This window comes from Trachurus trachurus (assembly GCF_905171665.1).
Source record: "Trachurus trachurus genome assembly, chromosome: 6".
Classification (NCBI taxonomy): domain Eukaryota; kingdom Metazoa; phylum Chordata; class Actinopteri; order Carangiformes; family Carangidae; genus Trachurus; species Trachurus trachurus.
The window spans coordinates 12,342,868-12,351,444 of NC_139897.1; positions in this window are offsets into that span (position 1 = coordinate 12,342,868).

The window sequence follows — 8,577 nt, forward strand, 5'->3', positions numbered from 1 at the left end:
GCAGATGTAAATGCGTGTAAACAAGCTAAGTAATACTTTAGCCAAATTCCCCTCCTTTGTTCTGGGTGCAATCCGAGCCATTTTTTAATCTGCACCAAGAACTGCTCAAGCTGTTGTTGTTGCAGTAACATACTCGAGCAGTTCTCAGGCCTTTAAGCCTCCACCCCTCTCTCCTCTCTCTGCAGGTCGGGAGCTTTGGGGGGCTTCTAATCCCTCTATGTAATTACTGCTGCCTGCAATGGCCAGACCATCTCTGTGTAAATCAGATTAGCTGACCTAAATCGCTCTCGTTTCTCTCTAACCCATCAAACAATTCCTTATCTACACCCAGAGAGCTAAACAACACACAGACACCAATCCTCCAACCTCCCGCCCCCAAAGACATGGCCTGTTTATTTGATCAGCGCAGGAAAGCAAACAGTTTCTCCATGATACACAAACAGGCTGGGCTGGGTCGGCCCTGCTGGGTGGCCAGAGAGCAGCGGTACAGGGCTGAGCTGCTGGCTGGGCTGAAGACATGCAGATAACCACCTCCATCACGTCCGCAACTTCCACACTGGGCCATTAAAGGCAGAGGAAGCGAGGCAGACGCATAACACGGACAACGGCGTTGCTCAACGCGCGGTAAATAAAGGTCACCGAACATGATAGAGATGTATTACTCCTCTCTGTGCTGCCTCTTCGCCTCCTTCCCATCCAATTTATTCCTCAGGTCATACATTTACAACTTTGAGAGAGGAGATGGGGGTGGGTGGGTGGGTAGGGGCGGGTGTGTGGGGAGGGAGGGGGTGTATAGAGAGGAAATGCTGCTCTTCAGTGGGAATAGAGACAGGCTAAAGGAAAGAGGGGGAACAAATGAGGTCTGTGATCCTGCCTGTCCCCTCCTCTCCCTCCCTCCCTCGCTCACACCCCCTCCCCTCCCCACCAGAGCCCCAATCAGGCTGAACCGCTGCTCTCAGCGCGACAGCCAGGCCTTTGTTGCCGTCTGAATGGAGGTTAAATATCCCTCGAAATCAGAGCTCTTTGGCTTTCTGGACGCATAGTCAGAGACCCAATGCCTTTCACATGCTAATGCCCGTGTTTTTTATTTCCTTTGTAACCATGGTTAGACAGCAGCATCATGCTAAAGGGCGATGAATAAAGCGAGTGAATTTGTTTTTTTCTCAGCTTTTTTTCCTCTCTCTTTCTCCTCTCTCTCTCTCTCACCTCTCTTTTCTCCAATCCCTCCCCCCTTCCCCTCTCTCCCTCTTTTATCACCATCTCTTCGAGCCAGACCACATTCCATCCCCCTCCTGCAGGGGTTTAAAAAAGCACAGATGGTCTCTCCTGACCTGCTATTCATCATTGTGTCAAAAGCTTTGTCAGAATAATGCTCCCAAACAACAAGCTGAAGGATTTTATTTGTTTCTATTGATGAGGCCCGTTAATTTCACAGACGTCTCATTAGGCTTAAACCACCAATTAATTTCTTTTGTTCTCATTAAATGGCTAATTCTAAACATGAACCGCACTGACAATGAGCGCTGCTCAGAGCCAAAGCTAGACAGCGCTGCTCCCACCATGGAGCTACTAGAGCGTGAAGCAGGCAGGTAGAAGGACAAAATTGAAGAGTGGGGGGGGGGGGGGGGGGCGCACGAGATTGGGGGGTGGGGTGGCGGGGCATGACAGAGAAAGTGGTGGCAAGAGCAGAAAAGAGCGAGGGGAGCAAAGGAGAGCCCTGACAAAAGCCTCTGTTAATTTGTAGACACCCTTAACACTAGGCATGGATGGCAACTCATTAACTGCTTGCAGATTTTTTTTTTTCCCTGTCAGGGGATCAAGTGGCCCTCAGGAGTAAAGGTTGCAATCATCTGTTGGTGGCAGCAGCCAGCACTCATGCTCCGAATAAAAAACGAAAATAAAAACGATAGCAGAATAAATCAAAATACAAATGGGAACAAAAGAAAAAAAATGAAAAGCGCAGACTGGGAACCAAGGTAGTAATCTTTCTATTGGAAGTGAGCTCACAAAAGCTATCTTGTGCCTGCACTCCATTAAAGCAGTGCAAGCTGTCATTATGGCCAAGGATATATGGAAGCCTCATAATATCCAGAGATTGGTAGTTTGTTAGACAGCACTGTACAATTTGCTGCAGCCTTGAAGGATCCTTGAGCCTCTCTTGACAATTTACCAAGGGAATTGCCGGAGCGTTGCCTTTTGTCTGCTGGAGACACAGGGGCAATTATCCAGCCTCCTGTAATGTTTCCCTGACTTTAATCTCCTGGCTGAGAGCATAAAGCAGAATGGGTAAGGTTTCAGAGTGCCTCTGGGTTCTATTAACACACAACTGCTGTTTCTGTTCAGGCCAGGCAGCCAGGAGAGGACTGCAATCTGACAGACAGGCCTCCCTTGGGCTTTTAGGGAGAAAACATGATTATGTCATAATATATTTTCAAAAAGAGATCCATTTGAAAGATTGCCCCTCTGTCTTTTCAATCTAACATGGCTCTGCTTTTGTCAGGCACAATGGGAGCACTAGGAATGACAGATGCTTCAATGAACTTAACAGGAATAGAAATAAAGTGTTTTACCAGGAAGGAGAAAAAAAAAATCACCAGAGACCGGAAGCAGAGGCCCGAAAATCCAGTTTCACTAACAATTTCATCAAACGATCCTCATTAGTCTGGTGTCAAACATTTCCTAGGTTTATTTAAATGTGTGTGTGTTTTTAAGATAATACCATGACGAGATTTAGAGAATTATTTCGACTATAAAAAGAAGATTAATCTGTGAAATAAATAATCCTTAAATCCTAATTCATTACCTTAGAACAAATTATTGACCGCTGGATTTAATGTAATAGATCAGTCCAGACTGAAAATGCAGGCAGGCACTGTGTTTTGATGCTGAGGCAGGTGTGTCTGTCCACTCCACTAAATGATAGCAAACACATCACTTTGTGGCTGAGAATAACACTTGAGCATCACAACAGAGCATTTGGATGAGACTGAGCTCTCCAGCATAGAGATCATGCAGCCACTTCATGACTTACATGTATGAGAGCTTTCCAAAAAAGCCCAGAGACAAGGGTGTGCAATCTTGTGATCAAAGTATACGCCTTTTAGAGTGCAGGATGCACTACAGTTAGGACTATTGTGTGCTACAGCAAAAGTGAAATGAAAGCATCTGCAGTGAGGAAAGCAAAAGGTCTAGTGTTTCCTAATAGAGTAGGAGACACACACGGTGCTCAGGTATGGGCAAAAATATGCCCTTAGCCCATCTACGTTGCTGTCAGAGCAGGACAGAGATCCCTGTGTCCTGAGGAAGAATGAAGACTATACTAATCAATAATTCAAGTATTCTATCAGGAAATTAATCATTTTCATCAGGCTGTACAATCAGCACTTTTTTTTTATGAGGGTCACTTTGTCATATTTATCTAACAACAGTTAATACAGAGCCCAAATATGTTAAATATTTGCTGTTTAAAGATTAAAATAAGGGAAAATTGTGAAAAGGAAAATCTGGTGAGTGTGTTTAACTTTATGAAGTCACCTAACTGATGTGAAAACACAGACCCTCAATGTTAACACAACCACCTGCTACCATCTACTAGCATGCATTGCTATTAGCATGCATTGCTAGTAGATGGTAGGTGTGTGGGTTCAACAACCTGGAGGTTCATCTTCACAAACCTGAGCTTAGCTTTGTGCGTTAGCCTGATTTATATATCATTAGTCTCGACATAAGTTGAGTTCTTCAGAGTTTAGAGACTAAAATGAATGTGTGGTAGCAGCCTGTGAGGTGATAACAACAACTCACCAGCTGTGGGCTTGAGAGGAGAGCAGGATGAAAGGTGTTAGGTTTATAATTTCCCTCTCGGTGAGTGGAGCAGCTGCGTGTTAGCTTGACGTCCGAGTAGCTATCCCAACGGTACTCTTTCCACGACGGAAAAACATCACTAAAACCTCCTGAAAGATGATTTAAATCCAGCCTGCGGTAAAGAAAGAAAAATCCACTTTCTGGCTGTTCGCAGGTATGAGAAGTGCGTTGATAGCGGTCATTATTTTTGTCACGGTAAAGTGAAATAAACCACTTCCGCCGCCAACTCAAGGCACACAGGTAGAGACGTAGCTAGGGCTCACTGTTGTTGTGACCCGTTTACATTAGCTATTTTGTCGTAGTAGGCTAAATAAGTGTTTAGATTTAAAAAAAAAAAAAAAAAAAAAGGAAAAGGTATTTTACTTTGTAGGCTACTACCACTAAAGAAAATTACATTGCAAATATAATCTTAAATTGTGCAGTAAAGTGTAGTTTAGTTTAAAGGACAGGGCTGGAAATAATTGTTTTATTGTCAACAAATCACATAAAAAAACATGAACACTGTAACTTACTTCCCACATTCACAGCTGCTTATAGGCCAACCCTCACATTAGCCAAAATGATGAAATTGTTTTAACATTATTTTTTTAAAGAGGGAAATCAGGAAGTTGTGTGAGATAAATTAATATCCTGTTGGTTTTGGTTTTTTAAAGGAATGTGCTTACATTCTGAAAAATACAACAAACCAGATTGGTCCTTTAAGTAGGCTAGATAACTGATGATTGCATGTTTTACATTAGTTCCATCCATGACGCTGAAAAAAAACACACTGCCTAACATCCCATAAATATGTCCCACATACATGGACATGTTACATATCACTGTAACACTTTAAACTAACATAGTCATTCCAGCTTATCCAACAATAACAACAGACAGCAAGCACCATGACGATGAAGAAGTGAAGAGTCACATGTGCAGTAAGTAATACTATTATGGTCTAATCTGTATCGGTGATGTAGTGTTTAAGTAATTTGAATAATTATTATCATCATAAACAGAGATTAATCCATATTTACAATGTAGGAAACCCAGGACGGGGTGTGGGTACTGTTAAGGTGTAAACCTAACCGCACTGGCCCAGCTTTGAGTCCAACCCGTGGCCCAAAAAATAACTTAGAAGAAAAGAGAGATAAATCTGATTGGATGCAGTTGTTATAATTGGGCATTAAACATGCTTCAACACTTTTTGGTGTCCTCTGGAAACACTTTGGTTGTGTTGTTTAAATGTGCTGAATTAAAGTGATCAGGAAGTTTTTTGAAGTTGCAGCAGATTGGCAGCACGTTTGTTTATTTGCCACGTGTTGCAGTGCGTCGAGCTCTCAGGGCCACCGTACTTTTTAACTTTGTGGTATGCGATCAAGCTGTTAATCAGCTTTACAAAAACTAAAGGATATCTTAGAAGTAAACACAGGCAGAAGAAGGGGCCAAAGGGAAATCGAGCTCCCACCACTTTACCTCAATACCACCATTTCCTCTGTAATTAGTCATGTAGCTTATACACCTCCAGCTGTGCCTTAATCAAAGAATGTGTGTGGAAATATAATTAGTATGTTAGCATAATGCACATAATAAAGAAGTACTTGTAGTTGTTTTGATCTCAACATCAAAGAGCATGTTGGGTCCTTCTCAGGGCATTAGTATCATACAAATCTAATTACTCTGGGTATTGAATTACTGGATTTTAGTGGATACTTGGAACAAATACAAGGGAATGTCCCAACAGTCCTCCGGCCTTCGGGTGGAAAACAGCCATTAAAAAAAAGGGGCATACGAGAAGATGGTGAAACAACATACTGACGATGTGTTCTCTGCTCCTCAGGACACATCAGGAGGAATTTAGGTTTTCCTCCAACTGCGGTGACACAAACCTGCCCAGCGCAGACAGTCCCTTGACCTCAATATCTAAAATAGCATCCAGTCCATTACTGTGGCTGTGTCCTCTGACTAAGCTCTGAGACTCCACACGGTGAAGTGCAACATCAAGTTCTCATGTAGAAAGTCCTCCCAACATCAGTAGTCTGAGCACAGCGGCGGCAGCAAAAGCAGCAGCAGAGGTGGCGGCGGTGGCAGCAGCAGCGGCGGCAACAATCCAGCCTAATCCAAATGAATCTGGGTCTCCCAGGTTTGTTCATCCTGGTTGGAGGGTGATGACTGCTCTGCTCTGCTGGGGTGCTTATCTGCTGTCAGTGGTCGGTGGCTGTACAGGCCCCGTGTTATCAGGGCTCAGCCTGCTCAGGGATTGGAGGGCCCATGGAAAGTAAACATAGAACCTGTCCTTTGCTTATCTATATCCCAGGAGAGAGTGTGTGTGCGTTTGTGCATGTGTGTCTGTGTCAGGGAGAGAGAGAGAGAGATGCGCAGAGAGAAGAGGAGAGAGAGAGAGAGAGAGAGGCTTGTTTCCATGGCAACCTGCTTCTTTAACCCCCACCCCCACCCCTCCCCTCTGGAGGAGAACCCTGGTGGTCTTTGTGTAATGCGATTCCACTAGAATGCACTGTGGATTAGAGCTGCACTGCCTTCGGGCCCTAGGCAGGGCAACAGTGAAGACATTATTACCCAGATCAAATGCTGTAATCACTAGGCACTGGGGGCTTTCACATCCATTGCAGATAAAACCTAGGACTGGCAATACTCAGGTGATTAGGGGATTATTATTCTGCATTTCAGCACGGTGCCAGTTCCTCGCTGTTGGAAAAAAAAAGAGAGAAAAACCCTGATTCTCTGTGTGATGGATGGGGGAGGGCAGAAAACAGAATGCCAGCTGAAAGAAGAAGCCAGGATTTGGTGGACTGTGATCAATGTCTGGCAGCTAAACCTAGAAAAAAAAAAAACATCCACAGTGCTTTGCATGTACAATCCCACATATTGGCATAACAGACCCCCTTTGATTTTCTGTAGGGTCTTGGCTCAAACAATTAGAGCAGAAGTGGAGAACTGGACTATTCTCCTATGTTTCGAGCCGATGTAAAACACTTAGGCCACTCTAGTTTCTTAGCCTGCACTGTAGCCCTCCTCTGCATAGAGCAGGCCAGCATGGGCTTTCGCATGAGAACCTGCTGAAAGCGCTCCATTGAGAGGCAGATCAGTGGAAGGCGAGACAATGACCCCTCAATGTCCAGCAATAGGCAATCAGAGGTACAACCTTTCATCTGCAGATATTCTACTGTTTGATTAAGTGAGGGAGAAAATTCTACTTGAGCATGGAGCTTAAGCTACAAATGCACACAGGAAGTACACACTTCAGCGACGTGGGAAAAGAAAGACTATAGCCTTTAACAAATGAGCCTGTGAGAGCGGAGCATGGCGGCTGGCTCCATGCTGAAAGCATCCGGCCCTGCTTTTGTAATCTAACAACAACATCTCTGAAGAGGCAGCCATATGAAGGGCTCACAGCGTCACACACAGAGTCCTAGAAGAGTCTTGCTCTGGAGTGGAAGGACCAGGCCATTCACCTCATTCTACCCAAAACTACTCAACTACCAAAAGACCACTCAAGAGAGCTCAAGGGCAGTGTTTGCGTCATATATCTGAAGTGGTACTGCATGCAATCTCTGCCTCATTGAGTCGGCTGTGCTGTTTCAGTGCTAACACTTTTAGCACAACCTTATATACAACACTTGAATAAGGTGGTGGATTACAGCGACCACAGTCAGTTACAGCACACCATGACTTTGAAAGCAGTACCAAGTTGATCCTTCAAATATTAATGCAAGCTCAGTAATTCTCTGAGTTACAGCCATCACCAGAAGTCCCCAGCAGCCTCTCTGACAGCACCCGGGACGTCCTCCTCTCATGACTGCCGTTCTCCTGAGACAGTTGTCAACTCCTGTCTCCATGCATTTACAGCCATTTACCGACAGACGTCCATTTACTGTCAAGGAAAGCCTGTCAGTTAAGTTTGTACGTACTGCAGATGCTGACAAGAACAAGAGAGAGCCCTCACTAGCACCACATAGAGCAACAGACTTTAGAGGTTTTCAAAACTAGAGCCAGGCCACAGCAGCCACTCCACAACAGCTGCTGCTTCATGCTCCCGCAAATAATAATCTGCAACTATAAATCTTAAACCGCCTTACTCAAAGACATAGTTTGACCTTTTGGGAAATGTGCTTATTTGCTTTCTTGTAGAGAGTTAGATGAGAAGATCAAGACGGCTGTAACGTCTGTACAGTGAACATGAAGCTGCAGATGATATTCAACTAGCACAGCTTAGCATAAAGACTGAAGACGGGGGGGAAATAGCTAGCCTGGGCCTATCCAGAGGTAACAAAGTTCACCTACTGTCGTATCTAAAGTGCAGCGGTAAACACATTATTGTTGTTTGTTTTACTTGGACAAAAACCAAAGTGTAAAAACAACACATTATGATTTAGCAGATTATTTCATGGTGAACACAATAACTCTCTGGAGGCTTGTCAACCAGCAGTCAACCAACCGAGAAAGCAGGAAGTTACAGGCCAAGTGAAAAAACATGAGTAATGATATTCCAAACGAGAAATTGTTAGTTGTGTCAAGTTGCCGTTTTCTGGTATGTGGGTTTCTCGTACAGAGCAGCATTGACCTTATCATCTACCTCTCAACAAAAACGCAAAAGCAAATTATCCAAAGCATCAAACTGACTTTAAAATGTGCAACAGCAGTAAGGCACCAGCTCTATAGAAATCCAGTCAAGATGATTTTATATAAAAACAGTTTATTGAGTTATCAACAACT